This window comes from Castor canadensis, chromosome 3 (assembly GCF_047511655.1).
Source record: "Castor canadensis chromosome 3, mCasCan1.hap1v2, whole genome shotgun sequence".
Taxonomy (NCBI): domain Eukaryota; kingdom Metazoa; phylum Chordata; class Mammalia; order Rodentia; family Castoridae; genus Castor; species Castor canadensis.
In genome coordinates, this window is record NC_133388.1 from 133,918,115 (window position 1) to 133,943,403 (window position 25,289).

Here is a 25,289-nt window from a genome sequence, read left to right on the forward strand (position 1 = left end):
CAAAACAGAGTTCTGAAAAGAACATAATAGAGAACTTAAGATTGACAATACTAGCACTGCACTATGAAATGTAACACTCTCTGGGAGGAAAAACCTAAAACCCCTGCCTTAACAACAGGCCAAGGCTCCTTCTCTTCTACAGGGTCTAGAGACCTGGCCATCTTCTGGGATCTCCAGAGAGATCTTTAGGCCTCAGTTTCTTCAATGACAAAAGAAGAGAATAGCACAACTATCTCTAAATTCCTGATTAGCTGTAAAAAAAATTCCACAGTACTCAACTCAAAATAAAGAGCCATTAGTTCGAGCAAATAGGTTTTAAGTCATCCACTTCATTTGCTTAATTAAACAGCACAATTATCTCTCTAATCTTACACTAAACACTACATGGTATAAAGACCTACCTGATAGACTACTTTTCTCTTATTGTATCTTCACGACCCTGTGAGGTAGGGTGAGTCAAACGGGAGGCTCAGTGATGTTTTGCCATCTGATGCAAGTCACTCAACCAAGGAATGCCTAGAAATCAGATGTTCTGACTCCCAACCTGGTATTCACAAGAAATTCTCAGGAAAACCTACTTTCAAATTCACAAAAGCTACCAAGAGTATTATACACCAGCAAGAAAAACATAGCATATTTTCTTTAAATCATGATGTTTCTTAAATTTCCTAAGATAACACAATTTTAGGCCTTTATGTCTCAAAATTATTTTTAAGAATCCTGGAATAAAAAAATCCCAGTGGCTTAATTTAATATTTTAATATTCCTCAAGCTTTCCTAAATTAATCTATATTCCTTGGTGGAAAAAAAAAGGGGCAGTAGTAAAGCAAGCTTTTTTAATATTTGCAGATTAACAATACATATAAGGTATAGTTTTAATGCAGCAATTTTACAAATTGCTTCAATTTTGCAAATTTTTTTATCAATATACACGTCAAACTGTTTTAAAACCTGTCATTTAAAGTCCCTTTGTTCCAATGAGCAAAATCATCTCGGAAAACACTTCTGCACATTTTTAAAAGATGACTATTTCTTGCTGGGCACAGGTGGCTCACGTATGTAATCCTAGCTACTCAAAGAGGCAGAGGTCAGGAGGATCAGGGTTCAAGGCCAGCCTGAGCAAAAAGTGAGACCCTATCTCAAAAATACCTAACACACATACATCAAAAGAAAGGGCTGGCATAGTAGTTCAAGTGGTAGAGCACCTTCCTAACAAGCATGAGGCCCTGAATTCATAACCCAGTACCACCAAAAAAAAAAAAAAACCTAAGCTAAAAACACAATTATTAGTTTTCCATACCTCCCAAACACACATTTTCAGATTTTATGAATAAGTGAATTATCCTTAACATGCAGTAGACCTTTTTCCTGAAAAGTTGTTAATCCAATATTGTACTTTATACTCAAGAGCACCTTGAAATAGAGAAACAATGACATAAACCTTCTCATCCGGCCAAAGCGTACTCTAGGTGACACGAATGAGGACATGTAGAAAGACTTCCTACAGTAGTAGGGCTAACTCCCAAACCCAGAATTGATACTGGGAAATGTGAGCAGAGCCCTCAGTTCAGATGAAGTATGCAATGTGAGCAATAACAAACATTAATGTGATGTGATGGAGGGGTGTTCATCAGACCCAATCTGAAACTATTACAGGGATCTGTGTCTAAAAATGGAGCAAACATTCAAGTAAAGGCAAGTCACTTTACTTAATCATCGGGCCCAGGAACAGGTTCTGCCTGGAAGTGGGGGGGAAGGGGGACAACTGGCTCAAACATTGTATACAGATATGAGTAAATGTAAAAATGATTAAACAACAAATAAAAAAATCATCAGGACCAGTTAACCTAACTGTAACATGAAAGCACTGACAAGTGTGAGTTTGCCTTCTTTATAAAACAGCAAATCTAAGGCAAAAGCAAGCTGGCTAATCTGAGTATGCAGGGTACTTTTTTTTTTTTGTGGTACTGGGGCTTGAACTCAGGGCCTACCTTGAGCCACTCCACCTGCCCCGTTTTTTTGTGTGCGATGGGTTTTTTTCAAGATAGGGTCTCATGAACTATTAGTCCAGGCTGACTTCGAACAACTATCCTCCTGATCTCTGTCTCCTGAGTAGCTAGGATTACAGGCATGAGTTGTAGGGTACTCTTGATCATATAACAGTAGATGAATTTATTCAAATTCCTTCCTCCAGATAACCATGAGTTCCCAAACATAAATTAACCAAACACACTTTCCTTTTTTATTTCATCTAATAATGTTTGGTAAATCCAAAAATACTTCCAAATGCTTTTAAAAATGTAAGGCAGCTTAGAAACTGGAGCTGTTTTTAGTAATGGTATTTTAGAAGTGGTATGTAACTTACCACTTCAGGCAAAGAGGTATGACTTGTCACTGGTAATAGTGGTGACTCTTTGGAAGCTGAAAGGGCTATTTTAAGAAAATAAGACATTGTGGCTCTCTTCTCAAACCTCACCCTTTCCCTCATATATATAAGGCTTATATAATATATAAATCAAATTTCTTTTAAAAAGGGATTACAGCAGAATAAATTAAATTTGTTTGTAAAGGTACAACCAAAAAATTATTTCTAGGAATAGAATCAGTGTTGGCTAGAAGATTTTGGGTGTTTCAGTTGCTTGCAAGTCATGAAATGTTTACAGAAGTCAGTCTCTCACACTCCTCATTATATCCATTTTAGAAATGAGAAGGTAAAAACAGGCCATGAATTGTCCTGAGATACGAAGTTAATTGAAAAGTAACTTCTTCATTCACAAACATATGAATAAGTCATATTTTTGAATAAAGTACAGAACACTACAAAAAGACTCACAGAAAGGTATCAAAGTATGTAGCACGATTCACCAACCTATACTTATCCTATTTCAGGCAATGGGAATAAAATTATATAAAGTGACCTCTCTGAAAATAAGTTTAGACTCCAAGTGCTGGATTAAGGAATAATACAAGTCTAAACCCACATCAGAATATAATGACAAAACAGCATGTTTTGGAAGGTCACATTAAAAAGATGAAACTACAAAATTTTGTGATGGAATAGGCCTTTCCTCAGAGAACTAGCTAAACAAATCTACATTCTACAGAACAGTAAACTGGAACAAAAACTCTAAAACAGTTACTCATTTTCATTCAGTTCTTTTCAACTAAAACTCTGTGAATAGGGGTTTGAAATGTATTTAAACATGGAACCAAGCAGCAATCATTGCCTATCATTTCAAAAACAGTAAGCTTTCTGGGGGAAAAAAAAACTAGGGAGCTGGGGATGTAGCTCAGTGGTTAAGTGGTTGTCTAGCATGTACAAGGCCCTGAATTTGAAAAGTAAGAGAAAAAAATTAGGGGAGGTGTGGTACTGGAGTGTGAACTCAGGGCCTCACAATTGCTAGGCAGGCATTCTAGCACTTGAGCCACTTCACCAGCCCTTTTTTTGTGTTGGGTATTTTTGAGATAGGATCCTGTGAACTATTTGCCTGGGTTGGCTTTGAACCTCGATCCTCCCGATTGCTGCCTCCTCAGTAGTTAGGATTACAGGCATGAGCCACTGGTGCGCAGCTCCTGAAAACATTTTTTATCAATAGTTAAGCTTCTTTTTACAGAATGTTAAAATTGTACTACTCTGTGTGTAAAGAAGACTGTTGTCTTTCTCCGATGTGTAATGAATGACACACCTTGACTTTTTAGAATTTAACCATGTCCCATCCCACTGATGTTCTCTTAATGCCAAACCAGAAACTAAGCTCTGTTCTATAAATAGTGATTTCCAGAGGACATTTCCTTCAACTTAGCATTCTTTTTTAACTAACAGAAGGGAAGAAATGATAAACGTTGTAGACTGACACCAGTCACTTCTACACGCCCTGAGCCTTTCTACTTACTTGAATGTCCTAAATTTCCAGCCCATTTGATAAAATACAGGAAGGTTTTGTCTCACAATTGCTTCCTGACTCTATCTCATAGAAATCAGGGAAGACACTAATTACAAAGGCGTGATATTTAGCTTGTGCATCATACTAAAGTTGATTTTATCCTTTTTTCTTTGGGCTGTCTCAGGACATTCAACACCTGTAAGGAAAAGAAAGGGTTGAGAAAACAAGGTAAAATTCTGATCTTTGAGTTTCATTCCCAGTAAAAGCCCTTAAGAAACAAAATAAATAAAGTAACCTCTTAGACAACCCAGAGAAAAACACTGAAACACTCAAAGTGGACATGTAAGGACAGTGTCCTTGTGGGTAAATTCTTCGATATCCACACCTTCTAAGCCATAATCATATTATTAAGAATTATACATAATACCAAAAGAACAGGAGAATTGTTGGAAAAGTAACTTAAAACTAATGATTTCAAATATTTAACTGTCTGGGACCAGCACTAGGACAAAAAGAAAGGTGCCTATAGAACTTGATAATGTAAACAAACATCTTACGATTGTTTGCTTCATCGCTGTCTGTGAAGGGAAAGGGAACAAGGGGAAGAGAAACGCCAAGAGCAAACACTAACCGAAACCACAAAAAAAGAATGTAAACCCTGTGGGAGGCAGGAGGAAAGTGCGATACTTCACTCAAGGAGGGATTTCATAACACCGGTGTGGCAAGCCCACATCCCTACCACTGGCCTCATCCAAAGCCTAGTGCTTTCTTTCAACCAGCGGCACAGTCTGCAACCTTGAAAGCTTGAAGACAGGAACAGAAAACCAGCAATCCACAGGCCTCAGGACTGAGCTGATGGAACCCCACCCTACTGGGCCACCAGACTGTAAAGATCAGACTAAGCTAAACAGAAGACTGTAACTTTTATAGAAGAATCCTAAAGCAGTCTTGCTCTGGAAGTGAGTTAAGCCTGTTAACAATGGCACATGCTTTCTAGGAAGAGTCATCCACATGACACAGGACCCACAGTGGAGGGACAAGGCAGCAGCACCTTCAGAAACCATCTGCCTGCTCTTGGCAAACTCCACGTATTTCAACATTAAGAGCTAGCTTCCTCTCCAGGTCAAAGCACCACAGGGTTGCAAAGAAAGTTTAGATTTAGAAACTGAACTTGGTTTACCAGGGCTCAAGGCTGATTGATGAGCTGTTTTAAAAGCACCGCACTTTTACCAAGCCCTGGGAGTATCCCCTCTGAAACAAACGACCAACTCCAAGAAGACCCCTTCCTATACAAACACCAAATCCTCCATATCATCCTTCACAGAACTTTCTAAAGCAACTCCACTTTTGTTTTTCACCCAAGACTTGAAATTAGTTTGTTGGAAAACATCTGCACTCCTACATTCATTGCCAAATTAGTCACAATAGCCAAGTCATGCAATCAACCTCAATGATGAGTGGACAAAGACAACGTGGCCTATATACATAATGGAATACTATCAGCCTTTAAAAAAAAAAAAAGAAGGAAAATTGTATTATTAGTGACAACATGAATGGAATGGAAGACAGTGTGCTAAGTGAAATTAGCTAGGCACAGAAAAACAAATACTACATATTCTCATACACGAAACCTAAGAAAACTGAACCTATGGAATCATAGAGTACAATAGTAGTCACAATGGGAGATGATGGCCAAGGGTACAAATCTGTTAGGAGGAATATGACTGTGGGTTGGTTTGTTTTTTGCGATCTACTGCACAGCAGAATTAAGGTAGTCAATAACAATGTACTGTACATTTCGAAATTGCTAAAAGAGTAAATTTTTCAGGTGATGGATATGTTCATTAGTTTAATTATACCCCACTGTACTCACAATACCACACTGTACCCATAAGTATATACTATTACAAGCTGTCGATTTACAATAAAATTTAAAGAAAAATGCAAGGCCCTGGGTTCAGTTCCCAGCATTACACACAAAAATTTGTATATATATAAGAAAAAAGAAACTACTCATCCAGAGGAGATTTGAGTAGGTACCTGAGGAATAGGCTAAGCGACATCCATTTTCTTTCTCACAAAGGCCATGGTCTTATTAGATAGACTATCCTATTACATAGTCTTCTGTAGTCTTTCTGACATTTCAAGTCAGAAAGCAAAACCACATTCTTTCCTATGAGCTTGGTTTGGGTTTTTTGTTTTTGTTTTTTTTGAGATAGGGTCTCACTGTATGGCCAAGACCAGCCTGGAACTCATGATCTTCCTGCCTGAGATTGCAGGGAAGCTCCACTAGCCTGACTCCTAGAGCTTTCAAGTAGTCTAGTCTTGCACCATGAACACTTTCCTTTTCAGCTAGACTATACTGTCTAAATTTAGTTCCTATTTAATACTTCCCTAGGTATAGAAAATAGCTTTTTTTCAGAGGGAGGAGGTAGGAGATAACCTAATGAATAAAACTATCTACAGCTGTCAATAGGTTATTTCATCAGCTAAATACAGCACTCATAAGAGCATCATGTTTGCCATTAAGTCTAGGTGCACTGAAAACCTAAAGTTTACTGTCTTTGGCAAGGTTCCTACTGAAGTTTGCTTCATGCCCCCTTGTCTTAGTCAAGACTATTAAAATAACTTCATTCTTATTAAAAAGAATTATTATTATTGCTGTACTGCTATGCAGGTGCTCTACCACTGAGTTATTATAAAGATTTACTGATGTTTAAGATAAACTACTTATTACTATAATACAAATGGCATAAATAAATGGTATCAGATTCCTTTTTACTAAGACAGCAAAATTCATTCCAAGTATAGGAAACTGTAGATTTCTTTTTTTTTTATTGTTTTATTATTCATATGTGCATACAAAGCTTGGGTCATTTCTCCCCCCTGCCCCCACCCCCTCCCTTACCACCCACTCTGCCCCCTCCTTTTCCCCCCCACCCCCTCAATACCCGGCAGAAACTATTTTGCCCTTATCTCTAATTTTGTTGAAGAGAGAGTATAAGCAATAATAGGAAGGAACAAGTGTTTTTGCTGGTTGAGATAAGGATAGCTATACAGGGAGTTGACTCACATTAATTTCCTGTGCGTGTGTGTTACCTTCTAGGTTAATTCTTTTTTATCTCACCTTTTCTCTAGTTCCTAGTCCCCTTTTCCTATTGGCCTCAGTTGCTTTTAAGATATCTGCTTTAGAGGAAACTGTAGATTTCTAAATAAGCAAGGCATTAATTTTATATAATATAAGCAGTGCTGTAAGAGCAATATGAGTATTTACCAGAATTCAAAATGTTATCAGTTGGCACCGATTATTTGGGTTTTAGTACACTTCTTCCTCCATGAGCCTCATCTTTAAGACATATTAGGAGGTAAAATTCACTTAAGTTTTGAGACCCATCAAACCATAGCTCAAATGCTGATTTCTTCTATTTACGAGACCGTGATCCTGGACAAGTGAATTCTTCTCCCTTGCCTTACTTGATTCACTTGCAAAGTGGGAAAAACACGTATCTTTTGAGGTCTCAAGAGAATAAATAAGAAAATGTATGAGAAGCATCTGGAGAGAGTCTAGCCAGAGTAGCTGCTTGATAATGACAGCAATTACTGTAATTGTTGAAGGCAGGAATCAACCAACTTCTACTAATATAGAGCCAGAAAAAATGAAATGCTCAGAACCTTCAGAAATAGTTCATAGAGTTTTTTGTGTGTGTATATGTGTTTTGTTTTTTAAGATGTCTGCAAGGACTGGCGTATGACTAGTTGGTAAACTGTGTACTTAGCAAATGCAAGACCCTGGGTTCAATGTGCAGCCATCAAAAATAAAATAAATTAAAATAAAGATGTTTTTAGACTTATACTTCTGGGTTCTACAAAGCCCAGATAGTATCTTCTGTTGTTGTATATAAGCTAGGCTGTGTCCTAAGACTCTTGTCATCTGACTCTTCAAAAGTCAGACTCAGGTACTGACCTGACATTCTAAGAAGCAAGCCTGTATTCCATCATTAATTGAAACATTAGGACTGCCAATTACTGAGTCAGATGCAACTAAAACAAAAACTACTCTGGCGATGCCCACACCCTGAAAGGATACATCAAAGTTTTCAATAGCTAGCCAGGGAGTAGTAAGTTCACCAGGTATACAACTGTGTACTAGAGATTTAGCAAATACATCAATGATCGAATACAAACCCCACCCTCAAAATGTTTACTATCTAAAGGAAACACAAACAAAAAGGAGGCTGATGGAAAATATATCTTTGGTATAATGGTGAGCTAAGAATAGTTATGGGGTGGTTGGTGAAGAAATTATGTTAATTACAAAAGCTTCTTTGAGTCACTTAGTTTCGCTGTTTGGAAAATGGGAGAGTGGATAGGGCACTCATGGTGCTACTCAGGAAGCAGAGGTAGGAGGATCACCATCCAAGGTTGGCTGGAGAAAAAGCACAAGACCCTATGTGAAAAACAAACTAAAACAGCAAAAGACTCAAGATGTTGGCTCGAGTGATGAGCCTGTTTACCGCTGCAAGCACACACAAGGCCCTGAGTTCAATCCACCATATGACAGATAGATGGATGGATGGACAGACGGATGAACAGACAGACAGATGGACAGGCAGGCAGATAAACAAATGGGAGTGTGGCATTGAAGGCATATCTCAGTCACAAAGCACATGCTCAGCACACACCATGCCCTAAATTCCCAGCACACAAAAAAAAAGTTCAGGAAAAAAAAAAAACTAAGAATGGAAGAAAGGAAAATATAATGGATGACTAACAGATGAGAGGCAGTTATAAATTACAATTTTAATACTGAATGTAGCAACAGTAAGAAAGCACATCAATGTTGGATAAAACAAATAATCTTCACAGTGAAAGTCAAAATTATCTGGGGTGAAGGACTAATACTGAAATTTAACAAAATTTTCAAAATTAGTATTTAATACATTAAGTTCTTTGCTAATTGCTCATGGGGAAGAATAATTATTTCTACAAACACTGGGTAAATTACATTGCTGATTATATAGTTCTAACATTATCTCTCAAAAATATTGTCGACCAAAGCATCTTTAATCTTTGCACTTGGAATGGCTTTATGAGCTTAATTTTGGAGTTCTGAAGGAAAAGAAAAAATTCAAGGCTGGGTGTGGTGGCACACATCTCCATTCACAGCTACTTGGGAGATAGTGGTCAAAAGATCACAGTTGTGATCCAGCCCAGGCAAAAAGTTAGTAAGACCCCCATCTTGACAAACAAGCTGGGCATGGTGGTTCACTGCTTAATCCTTGCTGTGTGGGAGGTATATGTAGGAGGATTACTATCCAAAGCCTGCCCTGGGCAAAAATGGCAGACTATAATTTTAAAATTTAAATCAAAAAAGGAATGGGGATCTAGCTCAAGTGGCTGAAGCCTAGCAAGTACTAGGGTCTGAATTCAAACCCCAATACTACCAAGAAAAGAAAACAAGTTAAAGTAAAATAAAATAGACTCAAAAGGTCCCCTGTTTAAAGAACTTTATATATATATATATATGTATATATATATATATACATATATATATATGTATACATATATATGTATACATATATATATATATATATATGTACACAGATTTCTAAGGTAATCCTGATCTTCAGAGGAGGTGACCAGTCTAGGGTTCTACTTCCTGGGCCCAGCCCCTCCCCATGTACATTCCACTCCAACTAAGTCTGCTACTAGCTCTCTTTCCCTTAAATAATGGAGTCCATTTCTCAAGACTGACATGCATAGGCTTCAGTCTTGAGAAAGCTGATGATTACTCTTTCCCTATCTTATCAGTGCATGCTAACTAACTCCAAAAGGATATGGTGGGGTTGATCTTGTCAATATGTGCCCAAAATCAAGGGCCAACTTCCATTCATTCATTCATTCTCTGTGAACTCCAGTACCAGATACCAGACAGTAAACAATAAGCTGTATTAACATTTTCTTTACCCACACAAGATGCATCTATAAATCAACAAGCTTTAAAAGAAGACTGACTCTTATTCATTCCAGAAAGTCGTTTCTGTCCTTGGAACTTGCTTCAGGAAGTCAGACTTCCAAACTTAGCCATCCTCTCCAATGCAGCTCTTCCAGACAAAATCACTCTCCCTTTCTCCCTTTAATCACTCATTCTGGTCTTTACAATTTTCCTTTTTAAGATTATAAAATTTAAAAATGCTCAGTTGAAAAACAGAAAAGTCAAAAGGGGAGGGGAAAATGTTCATTACTGTCCATGATGATGTGACTTCTGTTACTATTTTATGTCCTTTTATTTCTTTCCAGTATTTGTCCTTTCACACCTTTAAATACGACTTAACAAAACTCTATGTAAGCATTTACTATCAGCTATTTCCCTTACCATGGCTGTGGTTACTCCCTTAGGAACGTGGCATCTTTTACCTAACCACCGCTTTCCTCCTACACAGTACTGTTTTGCTTCCCTGTTTATAGAACTGTGTGATGGAAATCTTTGTACAAAAACTTCATATGGACAGATGACTATTTCCCACGTAGTCCTAGGCCAAAAGAGAGGCTCAACTAACTATAAGGCTTCCAATATATAAAGCCAAAGTGAATTTCAGAAACATACTGCCAATTTACACCCAAGAGGAGTTTCTGAAAACGCTCTTTTAATGACAACTTAATTAAGAAAGAGCAGTCTCTTATTCATAATCACTTAATAACTTCCCTTCCACTTTTCATTTAGGACTCTGATCTATTCTTTATAGAGGCTACAATGGAACTTAGCTTTCTCCCCAGAACCGATGGCATGAGTGGCCCATGAACTTGGGCTAGCATGCTATTTTTTCTGGCCAACGCTTAGTCACTTCTATCTCATCATCTCATAAACGGAGGCCATTACCATCAACACTGTAAGCAGCTGACTGCTGTCTCTGGGACACGCCTATCATTCTAGTAGCAGAGACGGTTCAAATGGAGCCACCAGGAAACCAGCCTGGAGTACTTCTCAGAATCTCCCAAAACTGGCAAGACAAGCCCAACGCCAGGTTAAGGTTTAACAGAAAACCACCGAAACTCTTGTGTACTTACTGATACTTTCCTCACTTCTTCCTAGTACCTATGCTATAACTCAGTACAGTGCTATTTTTAAAGAAGCCTTGTACTTATAATACAAACCATGAGGCTGCCCCTATGCGCATATCAAGAACACCTGCTCTTATCCTCATTCTCTACGTTCTCTCACATAGATGTGGAAGGATACAGCCATTTCACTGTTGTTAGTCCAAATAGTGACAACAATAAAATACAAAGTAAGTCACAGGAAACTGACCTTCTACCTTTCACTCAGCGAGTGAGAGAGAGAGAACAAGAAAGCAAGCACTGTGATTCCTAGAATTATAGAGAGAACTTGAAATAATTTGTAGGACATATCTTTCATAAAGTACATAACAAGGGAAGATGACATGAGGAAAACAGGCATATCTTTAATTTCTTCCATTACTTTGAAAGCTGTTGATCCGAGCCTCCAGAGGCCCAGTGCTGTGTGACCCTAATTGTACTAGGGCTCCGGGATCTTTTCTCATGATCTCATGACTGCCCAAAAGCCTAACAGGTGGAATAGGAAAGGTGATTGGGTGTTTAGCTTTCACTGGTTTTAAGTTGACTGATGATAGCTCCTGACCACTAACTTACAGAAGGCTCAACTAGCCTTAAAAATAAAACCAAAAACAAGGCCTCAGCTACCTTACTATGGCCCTAATAACTCACTTACTGGGTTTCTGGAGAGACACTGCTTAGCTAGGCAAATCAGTAACGCACTCATTCCTGTCCCAATAGCCTTCGCCACTGCCTTTGCCTCAGCTTTGACTTCAAGTCCCTTCCGTTCCTATTACAAGATCATCTTATATTCTCAAGTTCGCTTGGGGAGGTGAATACATTCTGCTTTGTCATCGCTCTTTCTTTACACCACAAGCACACGTGAGCAGTCTTTCAAATGAACGATCCTCAAAAGGGCAAGAATGGTGCCTTGCACTCATCTGCATTTTGAATAATGCATTTGGAATAATGGTATTATTTAAGGCACTTATCTGAAATAAATTAAGTGTGCCTAGTAACAGACTATTCAACAGAAAGCTAGACTACAGGATGTCTCATCTCCTCACAATGGCTTACTTACATTTACACATTTGCAAGAGCCCTGACATTTTTACAAAATTTGTAATATATTATAACCTACTTAAATACTGTCCCAAAAAATCCTCAAAACTTGCTACATCCCCAAACTGCTTTAACTGGTTGTATTTCAGTTATTTAATCAACTTTTCAACCCATCCTCTATAATTAAAAAATAGTATCATAAATGACAACACTGACAAAATTAATTCAGTTAAAAGCCAACCAGTTAAACAAAAGAAGCAGCACCATCTCACAGTGTGACCATCTCACAACTAACCAAAACACTGCAAGCAAAACAAAACAAATCTACTAAGTGGAAATTGCAAAGTGGCTTTTAGTGTCCCTAGAGAAAGCAATCACAGAAAGCTGGATAACACAGTTAAATACTGACATTTAAAATCAGAATCAAGATACAAATGGAGAGGGTTGGACAGATAGGTAGCAAGATAGATAGATAGATAGATAGATAGAAGACAGATAGATAAGATAGACACAGATTGATAAGATTTATTTTTAAAGCTACATTACCTACCAAATGCTTCCAACAATCTCCAGTCCTTTGAGAAGCAGCATTTTAATGAATCAGCTTCATGCATGCAAGAGGCTCAACCCACATTTCCTGATTTCTATGACAAAGATTGTCATTAACCTACCATGATCACCAGGAATGCAGTACCAGTGTGACCACACTTAAATAAACCTTTCATCTACGTGGAGCAAAACAAAAACATTGTAAAACTGGTATGGCAAGTTACACAACTTAGCACTACTATACATTAGTTTCAGATGAGACAGCCTGACTAATCAGGCACCTGAGACACAGAAAAGTCAAACACATGACTTGTACCACACTTGGAGAAACAAGAACTAATCAATTCAACCAACTGTTGCAGAATAACCGAGATCATGTAAGCCACGTAAGAAGTAAAATTTTAGGTAAAGCCTCATAGGTTATAAGTAATGCTGTATTTCAGTGCAAAAAAAAAAGCAAATCACCCTTGATTTATCAGTTATAAAGGTCTCTTCTGAATTCTTTTACAAGATGACTTTTATTTCTACACTGTGAGTTTGTGACATTCCTGGATACACGTTTTCCAGTCCTCCCCAAGTCACTTTTGCATACATCATTTATAAACTTGATTCCTTGAATAAAGATCTTTAGCATCCTGGAGCTGGGGTGTTGCTTGGTGGTACACACCTACCACGCTCAAAGCCCTGGGTTCTAACCTCTATTATTAGAACTACTAAGAAAAGTATGTGTGTGTGTGTGTTGGGGGTGGGGTAACATGCCTATAATCCATGCTACTCGGGAGACAGAAATCAGGAGGATTGTTGAGGCCAACCCAAGTAAAACATTAGTAAGACCCCCATTTCAACCAATAAGCTGTGGTGTGCTATTACATGCCTATAATCCCAGCTACATGGGAGGCATAGGTAGGAGGGTCAAGGTCTAAGGCCAACCCAGACCCCCCACCCCCAAAAAAAAAAAAAAAACAGAAACAAAAGGCCCTATCTGAAAAATAACTAAAGCAAAAAATGACTGAGAACGTGGTTCACATGGTAGAGTGCCTACCATTGCTACCCTTGCCAGCAAGGGTGAGGCCCTGAGGGAAAGAGGGATGGAAGGAAAATAAAAAGACCTTTAATATCTTAATTTCCTCAAACACAATTCTAAACTAAACAAGTGGTTTCTAGAATATTGAAGAATATATTCTACTCCTATTAGAGGAAGAATTTTGTAAACATCAGTGATCAAATAAGCAACTGAGGCTAGCTTATAAAAACAGGGAGTAAGAGAAAAAAACCCTCCTTGATGTTGCAGACCATGTATGTAACCTGTTAATTTCTGTACATGAATAAGAATACACCTGTGTATGAAATCGTTTATTTTAAAATATAACTTCAAACTAAATACTGTGGTGGAATAAGTAAAATGTAAATGGGAGAAAACAGGACTAGAATAACAAGGCAGGAGGCTGTGGACCCACTGGGTCCTCCAATCCACTGCTGACAGCTCACTGGCATTGACATTTGGAAGGATGATTGGTGGTGCAGCTGCTGGGGACATAGGCCCTGGTCGCACATATAAAACAATGTAGTGTTTGCAGAGGACTGGCACATCTTCCTGGAGACTTTGAGTCATCACAGACAACACTACAGTACTACACTGTGAATGCACTGGAGTAGTGGAAGCCAGTACGTTTTCAGCATGGATGCAGTTGTTTTGCTTCACAGATTTTCAACCCTCAATGGGCAGAATCCACAGATCTACAAGGCTGGCTATACCTACTATAGCTCAATACATTACCCCCAAGACCAGCAACCGTGAGAGTTATGTCTGCTTACGATATGTCCAGTAATGTTCATGGCAGCTTTACTCATGACAGCCAAACTGGATATAACACAGTAAGTAAATTTTAATGTATTCGTAAAATGGAGCAGTACACAGCAATGAAAAGGAAACTACATGCTGCCACATGAATGAATCCCACAGATGTAATGCTCAGCAAAAGACACTGGGCACAAGAAGAGTATATCCATGTGACTCCACTTTTTGCAGTGGAGCAGGTAAAACAAATCTCTGGGAATAGAGACCCATCTGTGGGGTCAAAGTCACGACAGTGGTCATCTCTAGGAAGACGGAATGGGAAGGGGCGTGGAGGAGCTTCTGGGTGCTGGCAGTGGCCTGTGAGGATTGGGGTGGCATTTCTAAAGGTGGACACATACATCTGCGTCGGGCTCCCTCTCAACTCAGTGGCTTTCTGACCTTCAGCAAGCTATACGGAATGTCTAAACCTGACTCTTTTTTTCTCCACAAAATGAGGACAATGTCTTTGATACAGGGTTGAAATTATGATTGTAAAACACTCAATAAAGGGCTATTATTGTTTCCTAGCTTATTTGTGTCAACCAAGAAACATGGTGAAAGGAATTATGGAGACAATAAAAAGCAACAGCAGACAGTCATGGATCAAAATTAGATATGATAAATTAATATTTGGAAAAGTGTGACATCATACAACAAAAATTTATGTGTGTGGTATTTTCAGAGTCATGAGAAAAGGAGAAATTACCCTCATGTAATCTGAAAGGCATGAATTTGTACAATACCCTTAGGAAAGATTTCTGGTTGAAGTGGTTAAACAGAAGCATCCCAATACCAAGTGTTGGTTATCATCAGCTATTTGGAGAACACAGCACTCACAGTGAGTCAGTGACGCTAGATGTGCATGCCTGTAATCCCACCACTTGGGAGGCACAGAGTGAACATTCTACCTCCCCTCTTCCCCACGAAAACCAAAAAACAAACAAACAAAAAGTTAGAACAGGAATGTTTCTCTCTTAAATAAAGATTTTCAAATAGCTAATTTGTTTGAAAGCCTCTCTCCATCCCATTTACTTAGGGCCAACCAGCATAGAAAATAGTTCTAACACAAAAGGGAGGGAGGTCATTTATTGACATCCAGAAATGCCTACACTTACACAGCATTTAATTCCAAAATGCAAGCTCTCAGTTTACATTACAGCTTAAGTAAATGCATTCTACAAATATTTTTATTTGCTGAATCTTCTGTTCATTGTCTAGTAATCATTTCTGCATACAAATATAACAGCATAAAACCTCCTTAACAGAAAAAAAAAAAAAAAAACAGAACTAGAGTCTAATTTTAGTATTAAAACATCAACTTAAAGTTTCAAATAACCTAGCCAGGCGTGGTGACTCACACCTGTAATCCCATGGAGATGGGGGGATGGCAGTTCCAGACCAGTCCAGGGCAAAAAGTTACCAAGAACACCTCAATCAATAAGCCAAGCATAGTGGCACATACGAAAAGTCCCAGCTATGTGGGAAGTGTAGGTAGGAAGATCGAGGTCTGAGTCAGTCAGGACAAAAAGTGAGACCCTACCTAAAAAATAACTAAAACAAAAAACAGGCTGGAGTTGTAAGCCAAGTAGTAGAGTACCTGCCCAGTAAGTGAGAGGTGTGGTTCAAACCCTAGTGCCACCCCCTAAAAAAGCTTCATACAATAAGGCACAGCAGCACATAAGCAATCACAAAAGTTTATTTTTATTCTTTGAATTTTTATTTTTGTGGGTCTTTAAATTTATTCTTATTCAAAACTGTAGGTCCTAATATAAAATCCTACTAAAAGTCTTAAAAGTAACTTGAAAAACTACAACTATATAAACTATACAAAGGCATTTTTTCTTTTTACCATTTTCTTCTATTCACTAAGAAGTCATAGCTAAAAGTAACTGAGGTATTTCTTCCGTAGCACCAAAACGTCTAAAATTATTATATATTAATTTGTACCAAACTTTTAAAAAATATAACATGTTGAGGTTACTTTTTTATTATTTTATTTATTTACTTGCATATTTTTTAATTTATTTGCAGTACTCAGGATTGAACTCTAGGCCTCACATATGCCAGACAAGCACTCTACCATTTTAGCCAAATTCTCAGCCCTTTTATTTGGGTTTTGTTTTTGAGATAGGATCTCTGTAACTTTGCCCAGCCTGACCTTGAATTTGAAATCCTCCTGATTATGCCTACCCAGTAGCTGGGATTATACATGTGTACGAACCCCCTCACTCCCCACATCCCCCTCCACCCCAGGCTTAATGTTATTTTTTCAGGCATTCAACTGATATTACCAGAGAAATACAAGTAAAAGTCAGACTTAGCCAAGTTCATTTTAAGCAAGGCTTTAATTTTCATTTAAGCTTTTTCTTTTTTGCCTTGTTTTTGTTTTGTTTTTTGAGATAGGCTCTCACCATGTAGCCGAACCTGGCCTGAAGCTCATGATTCTTCTGCCTCCGAGTCCTGGGATTACAGACACGCGCCACCACACCCAGCTTAAGTTTTATCATTGAATGCTTACATTTAAATTTTCTAAATAAAAATCTTACTCTTAATGCAGCAATCAAATACATTGTGAACAAAATAAAAGCATTAAGATGTTATAGTCCCAGCAAAGGCAATATGACTATATGCAGTTTCCACACACATAGTCAAATTCCAGTTTTAAACAAGAAGCGATGACTTACATTGTGACATGAATAGAAATGATGAAAATGTTAGAATGCAAAGTCCCTTAAGGGCAACAAGAATTTTCTTTTCTATTCATGTGACTTTAACTTTTCATTAAGGTTTCAAAACAATACTTGAGAAAAGTTGTTACTATGTGATGATAGAAGCCATTTTAAGACTTGTAAATCAACTATTTTACTGAAAATACAAATATATAGTACAGTAACTGGAATTACAAGGAATTGGGGAAGAAAGTGACACATTGTTCGTAGCTAAAATAGGACAAAGTAAATAAACTTTAAATCTCTAGGAATTTTTTTTTTTTTTTTTATAAAAGGACAGTCAATTTTTTTGGTTAAACAATAACTACACTTGCATTTGAGCAGAGAGTATCTGTGTCAAATTTAGCCCACTGGATAATAAAATGGTTACATTTATAGACAGAGCTAAAACTATGCTTAATAATTAAAAGAAAACCACCTACATTTGAATACTCCCCCATACTGTATTACAGTATGATTGTATTTCTGAGCCTTTTAAGAATGTTGGTCTCACTAAAACTTCTTCCCAACTGCTTCCTAATTCTATTGGGTCCTCTTCTGGGGAAGTTGACAGGAAAGTCTGCCAAAATCCCCTCTAGGATTAGTCACAAAGTTTGTAATAGCTGTTTTCTTGGGAAGGCAGACCTTTTTTAAAAGACACTTTGTAGTGTGCATGAGTGTGCACTAAGATATATTAAATTTAAACAGGTATTATCTGCAAATTTTGATGCTTACATCAAATTAATTTTTCACCTGTTAAATAACTCAAAGTGACCAAGCACTTGCTCTCTTACAGTGACTAAGCCTATTTAATCTTTAAAGATCAAACTCCAGGAGTCCATAGTTCAGAGAACCACATGCTTTACAAAAGCTAGGATGGGATTGCTTAATACCGAAAGAAGAATAAAGCACCCAAGTTATCACATAGTGGGGGTGAAAAATAAATTATTTTTACTCACAAAGTACAGTGCCTATACTTTAATCATTAACTCATCAGAGCAGGCCTCAGAAGTAAATACCATTCCCTTCATTTTACAAAGAAACTGAGACATCAAGTTCAAATAACTTGCCTAAGGTCTCCCTGAAAGCAAGCACTCAGATCTAACATTGTCTCCTTCCTAACTCCATTCTCTTCTTACCCTACCTTCATTTACCTCACTATTTGGCCCCAGCAAGAATTAAGAGCTGGCTGGACCAGTCTCTTTCCAGCTGCTTACAGGACATGTTCAAATAGGACTTTTTTATTGACAGACTTGAATGGATTAACTCAAATTTAAACTGAACCTAGTCCAGAGTAATCAGAAACATTCCCATGTGCACTGATGTGTATCTCCGGGTGCTGGTGCTATCAAGCCATTCCATGGCTACATAACTCTCCAAACCCCTTCCTCTCTGCACTACTGCAGCAGAAGCATTTCCTGACTCTGCCAGCCTCTGGCAGTCCTGAGCGAGATTAAGTCTCTAGCTCAGTAACAGCACTCATTCCCCATCAATCAGGCCCCAGTGAATAACCTGCTGCATTAGATTCTCTTTCAGGCACCATCGAACAGTGTGAATACCCATCAATAGCAAAAAGTTTACACAAACCCTACAAATTTCACAGGGTTGCAATTTACCAGCATGCCAAGGCATAAAGTGAGAACCACAGGCCTAGGCACATCTGTGGACACAGGCAACAAAACCAGTACACACTGGTAGTGACCACCACCCACATTTGTCAATTCAACAATCATAAACCATCTAGGACCCGGTCAGCGCTCTAGCCAAGACTGCCTCACCCAGGCCATGCCCTGACAGCATCGGCTTATCTGTGATTTACCTGTAAAATATATTTGTTACTTTATTTCTCTCATTTCCATACTTCCTCCCACTACTTCTGCTGCTAATATTCTGCTCATCCAGGTCTTTATACTCCACCCTTCAATAACCTTTCATCTATGCAACTCATTTTACACACTGCTGCCCAACTTATCTGTAAAATAGTTTTTATCCGGTCAAACTGTTCAAACCTATTTCAATAGCACTATATTGGGAACTCAATCAATTCTTAACATCTCTAACTTCTCAGACCTGTGTATCCTTCTTATTTATTATCTAAGCTAAGTTCCTTCTTTAGACGGATACCAAAAAAACCAACTCAATCTCCATAATTAAACAATCACAAAGCAGACAAGCACAGTTGGCTCATGCCTTGTAATCCTAGCTACTCAAGAAGCAGAGATCAGGAGGATCGCAAGTTGGAGACCAGCCAGGGAAAACAGTTCGATAGACCCTGTCTGGAAAAATACCCAACACAAAAAAGGACTGGTGGAGTGGCTGAAGCATAAGAGTGTCTGCTTACAGACCCTGAGTTCAAACCCCAGTACTGCAAAAAAGAAAAAGGGGGGGAACCCTACAATTTCAAAGCAAACCAAGTCAGCCCCCAAGCTTTCTACTACCAAGTATGTCAGCTTAACCCCTGCTGGTACCAACATATCACCATTCTCACACCTCAAAGCTTTAACAGCCCCCAATACATAATGAAGCTCAAACTCTTTTTTTTTTTTTTTTTATTTATTTTTTTTTTTTCATTTTTCTTTTATTATTCATATGTGCATACAAGGCTTGGTTCATTTCTCCCCCCTGCCCCCACCCCCTCCCTTACCACCCAATCCACCCCCTCCCGCTCCCCCCCTCAATACCCAGCAGAAACTATTTTGCCCTTATCTCTAATTTTGTTGTAGAGAGAGTATAAGCAATAATAGGAAGGAACAAGGGGTTTTGCTGGTTGAGATAAGGATAGCTATACAGGGCATTGACTCACACTGATTTCCTGTGTGTGGGTGTTACCTTCTAGGTTAATTCTTTTTGATCTAACCTTTTCTCTAGTTCCTGGTCCCCTTTTCCTATTGGCCTCAGTTGCTTTAAGGTATCTGCTTTAGTTTCTCTGCGTTAAGGGCAACAAATGCTAGCTAGTTTTTTAGGTGTCTTACCTATCCTCACCCCTCCCTTGTGTGCTCTCGCTTTTATCATGTGCTCATAGTCCAATCCCCTTGTTGTGTTTGCCCTTGATCTAATGTCCACATATGAGGGAGAACATACGATTTTTGGTCTTTTGAGCCAGGCTAACCTCACTCAGAATGATGTTCTCCAATTCCATCCATTTACCAGCGAATGATAACATTTCGTTCTTCTTCATGGCTGCATAAAATTCCATTGTGTATAGATACCACATTTTCTTAATCCATTCGTCAGTGCTGGGACATCTTGGCTGTTTCCATAACTTGGCTATTGTGAATAGTGCCGCAATAAACATGGATGTGCAGGTGCCTCTGGAGTAACAGTCTTTTGGGTATATCCCCAAGAGTGGTATTGCTGGATCAAATGGTAGATCGATGTCCATCTTTTTAAGTAGCCTCCAAATTTTTTTCCAGAGTGGTTGTACTAGTCTACATTCCCACCAACAGTGTAAAAGGGTTCCTTTTTCCCCACATCCTCGCCAACACCTGTTGTTGGTGGTGTTGCTGATGATGGCTATTCTAACAGGGGTGAGGTGGAATCTTAGTGTGGTTTTAATTTGCATTTCCTTTATTGCTAGAGATGGTGAGCATTTTTTCATGTGTTTTCTGGCCATTTGAATTTCTTCTTTTGAGAAAGTTCTGTTTAGTTCACATGCCCATTTCCTTATTGGTTCATTAGTTTTGGGAGAATTTAGTTTTTTAAGTTCCCTGTATATTCTGGTTATCAGTCCTTTGTCTGATGTATAATTGGCAAATATTTTCTCCCACTCTGTGGGTGTTCTCTTCAGTTTAGAGACCATTTCTTTTGATGAACAGAAGCTTTTTAGTTTTATGAGGTCCCATTTATCTATGCTATCTCTTAGTTGCTGTGCTGCTGGGGTTTCATTGAGAAAGTTTTTACCTATACCTACTAACTCCAGAGTCTTTCCTACTCTTTCTTGTATCAACTTAAGAGTTTGGGGTCTGATATTAAGATCCTTGATCCATTTTGAGTTAATCTTGGTATAGGGTGATATACATGGATCTAGTTTCAGTTTTTTGCAGACTGCTAACCAGTTTTCCCAGCAGTTTTTGTTGAAGAGGCTGCTATTTCTCCATCGTATATTTTTAGCTCCTTTGTCAAAGATAAGTTGCTCATAGTTGTGTGGCTTCATATCTGGGTCCTCTATTCTGTTCCACTGGTCTTCATGTCTGTTTTTGTGCCAGTACCATGCTGTTTTTATTGTTATTGCTTTGTAATATAGTTTGAAGTCAGGTATTGTGATACCTCCTGCATTGTTCTTTTGACTGAGTATTGCCTTGGCTATTCGTGGCCTCTTGTGTTTCCATATAAATTTCACAGTAGATTTTTCAATCTCTTTAATGAATGTCATTGGAATTTTGATGGGAATTGCATTAAACATGTAGATTACTTTGGGGAGTATCGACATTTTTACTATGTTGATTCTACCAATCCATGAGCATGGGAGATCTCTCCACTTTCTATAGTCTTCCTCAATCTCTTTCTTCAGAAGTGTATAGTTTTCCTTGTAGAGGTCTTTCACATCTTTTGTTAGGTTTACACCTAGGTATTTGATTTTTTTTGAGGCTATTGTAAATGGAATTGTTTTCATACATTCTTTTTCAGTTTGCTCATTGTTAGTGTATAGAAATGCTAATGATTTTTCTATGTTGATTTTATATCCTGCTACTTTGCTATAGCTATTGATGATGTCTAGAAGCTTCTGAGTAGAGTTTTTTGGGTCTTTAAGGTATAGGATCATGTCGTCTGCAAATAGGGATATTTTGACAGTTTCTTTACCTATTTGTATTCCTTTTATTCCTTCTTCTTGCCTAATTGCTCTGGCTAGGAATTCCAGTACTATGTTGAATAGGAGTGGAGATAGTGGGCATCCTTGTCTGGTTCCTGATTTTAGAGGGAACGGTTTTAATTTTTCTCCGTTAAGTATAATGCTGGCTGTAGGTTTGTCATATATAGCTTTTATAATGTTGAGGAACTTTCCTTCTATTCCTAGTTTTCTTAGAGCTTTTATCATGAAATGATGTTGGATCTTATCAAAGGCTTTTTCTGCGTCTATTGAGATGATCAAGTGGTTTTTGTCTTTGCTTCTGTTAATGTGGTTTATTACGTTTATTGATTTTCGTATGTTGAACCACCCCTGCATCCCTGGGATGAAGCCTACCTGGTCGTGGTGGATAATCTTTTTGATGTGTTGCTGAATTCGATTTGCCATTATTTTGTTGAGGATTTTTGCATCAATGTTCATTAAGGAGATTGGCCTATATGAAGCTCAAACTCTTTAACACAGCATTCAAAATTCTCTGTAACCTGGGTCCAAGCCTTCTTTGCTGCCTTATTCTTCCTAGAGGTTGAGCATCTTTAACCTGAAAATCCAATATGCTCCAATAGTCCAAATTCTTTGAGTGCCAACATGACACACCATGGAACTTTGTTTCATGCATAAAATTGTTTAAAATATTGTACAAAATTATCTTCAGGCCACGTATACAGGATATATATGAAACATAAGTCCATACCGTATTTTGTCGTGGGTCCCATCCCAAGATTATGTATGTGCAAATATTCCAAAAACACTGTGGTCCCAAGCATTTCTGATAAGGTATATCAAGTTGTAAAGCCAACATGCATCCTACTGAAGACATCGAGCTCTTTGCCTTCCCTAGCAGAAACCACTCTGGCCTTCCCCTCTCTACGTGTGTCATGTGCTCACCTCATATCTGTATCCCCATTATCTCTACCTCCTAACACCCCTCCCATCTTTCAAGGTTCTACTTCCTGCTATTTCAGGAAACCTCTCTGATCTCAGTTCTGAGAATCAAATCTGTGTTTCCACAAACTGTTCTTTATATTGCTTATCAAACTCTGCCATGTGTTTTAATTACATTTGGTCATGCTTCTTATCCTGCCTACCTGACCAAGAAACTCTTTAAGGTTAGGGGGCTCTGGCTTGATCTTTACATCAATCCTAGTAACTCATAACACAGTGTCTTCTTTGAAATACTGGTTAAAATAAATACCAATAACTGGAATGCATCTAGATCCTTGATAGAAGCCATCAAATACTCTGATACTTGTGTAGAGAAAATAAAATGTAAGCAAACTAGCAAAACTTACATTACCAAAAAGTTAGAGGCTGGGGAAAAAAAAAAAGACTGCTGACAGCACTCTGCATTCTGCTCTGGTCCCATCAACTGTCCTTCCCTACAGAAACCGCAACCCTTTCTCAGTCACCCAGGACATGTTCAGTTCATTCCTGCCTCTCTGATTCATTCCTGCCTTCACAATCTCTGCTCACACTGCCAACCATACTTGCTTTCCCTTTCTCCAACTTCCAGAATGAGCTTTTTTCTGAACTGATATAAACGCATTCACACATACCATAATGCTGGCTACCTAGAAAGCAAGGTGGAGTTGGTTGTTCTCAACCACGGAAGGTAGAACCAGATACTACCTACAGTTATCTGACTGTCATTTAAAGCAATACACTGAAAGAGCTGCACAGATTTTATATTGAATCTGAAGGGCTTTGTTGTTTTTCATTTGTGATTAAAATGCACATAACATAAAAGTTACCATCTCAACCATTTTTAAGTGTAGAATTCAGCACTGTTAAGTATTTACACTCTTGTGCAACCAATCTCCAGAAGTATTTTCATCTTGCAAAACTGAAACTGTATTAAACAACTCCTCATTCTCTCCTACACCCTGCTCCCAGCCTCTGGCAACCATTATGCTACCTCTGTCTCTACAAATTTGACTGCTCTAGGTATTTCTGAAGTGTGGAATTAAACAGTAGTTGCTCTTCTTGTGACTGGGAGTCAGGTTCATCCATGTCAAAAAATATCAAGAAATTTCCTTCCTTTTTAAAACTTAATAATCTTCTATGTTATATATGTTATATATATAATAGAACACATTCTACTTATCTATTTATCTCCTGATGGACAACTGGGCTCTTCTACCTTTTGGCTATCGTGTCAAATGCTGCTCCAAGAGCATAAAGCTGGAGGGCTGTTTCGGGTAGAGCAGAAGTCATTCTGGAGGGGCTATGTGAGGAGAGAGGACAAAGATACCTCACAGGGGAAGAAAGTCATCTGCCAAAGCAACTAAAAATGAGGGACAGGTGCCCCTTACATATACCGACGGACACAGGTTTATACATGTAGAAAGACGCCACAGGCAAGCAGCTCCTCACAAAATAATGTTAACATAAACTCCTTGCTATCTATGAAAACTTTGTGTGGACCAAGCAAGTATTGATGAATGTAAGAGTAATGGCTGGGTACAGTACACACACACACACACACACGTGTCAGTCTCTTCCTCATTGCTTCAGAGAACACTGGCCATACTCAAACAAGTAAATCCTTGATGTTGCTCATCCTGGAGCATCCTAGCAAAGTAGGCCTTGAGAAAGCAGCTCTTTCAGCACAGCAGTCGGATGTCCAATTTGGAGCACACATTTCCTACCAATTGACAATACTACCTCTCACCCTCTTGTGTTAGCTTTCTATTATTGTAACAAAATATATGAGATAGTCAACTTATAAACAGGAAAGGTTTACTTGGTTCACAGTTTTGGAGATTTCAACCCAAGGTGGTTTGATCCATTACCTTGGACCTATAGCAGCATATCAAGGCACCTCATCATAGCTTGAAGCTGGAGACCAAGCCTTTAACACATGACCCTTTGGGGACATTCCAGATGCAAACTATAGCATTCCCTTTATCTAGTTTCTGCCATGACTTTGAATATAGGTCTCATTCTTTGTCCTGATCTACAGGCTAGGATTTCCTACAGGAAAGTCTCTTCTGTGCAAGGAGGGCTAATGATCAGCCTCATTAAGAAGCTGCCAAACTGCCTACCTCCCAAACATCAAGAAGAACACCCTGTAAAAAGTCTCCCAGCACTACATCCCTCCCAGCTCCCCTGTCTGGTCAAATAAAACTTAGAAGAAAGGGTCTGACTCAGGAAAGAATTTGGAGTCAACCCTCCCACAATGATCTTTCTGGACAGGCAGGAGAGGACAGTGGTTAAGATAACATATTGTGGAGGCAGATTACAGGATCTGAATAAGGGTTCCCCACACACTAGCTGTGGGAGCTTAGGCACGTATGTAAAATGGGGAGAATTCCCAATTTGCTTCACAATGT

The 25,289-nt window shown here is 38.5% G+C and overlaps 1 protein-coding gene across 10 annotated transcripts in view; it reads right to left on the bottom strand.

Annotated features, from left to right (window-relative positions):
* Positions 1 to 25,289, bottom strand: part of Ncoa2 (nuclear receptor coactivator 2) — a 259,865-nt gene that overhangs the window by 181,141 nt on the left and 53,435 nt on the right. The window contains exon 1 of one of the 10 annotated variants that reach the window (XM_074068682.1): positions 12,571 to 16,581. The exons of the other annotated variants lie outside the window; for them this stretch is intronic. The gene's annotated coding sequence lies outside the window, so the exon portion shown is untranslated. Of the gene's footprint in view, positions 1 to 12,570; positions 16,582 to 25,289 lie in introns of those variants that run through there. 10 annotated transcript variants of the gene reach the window in all.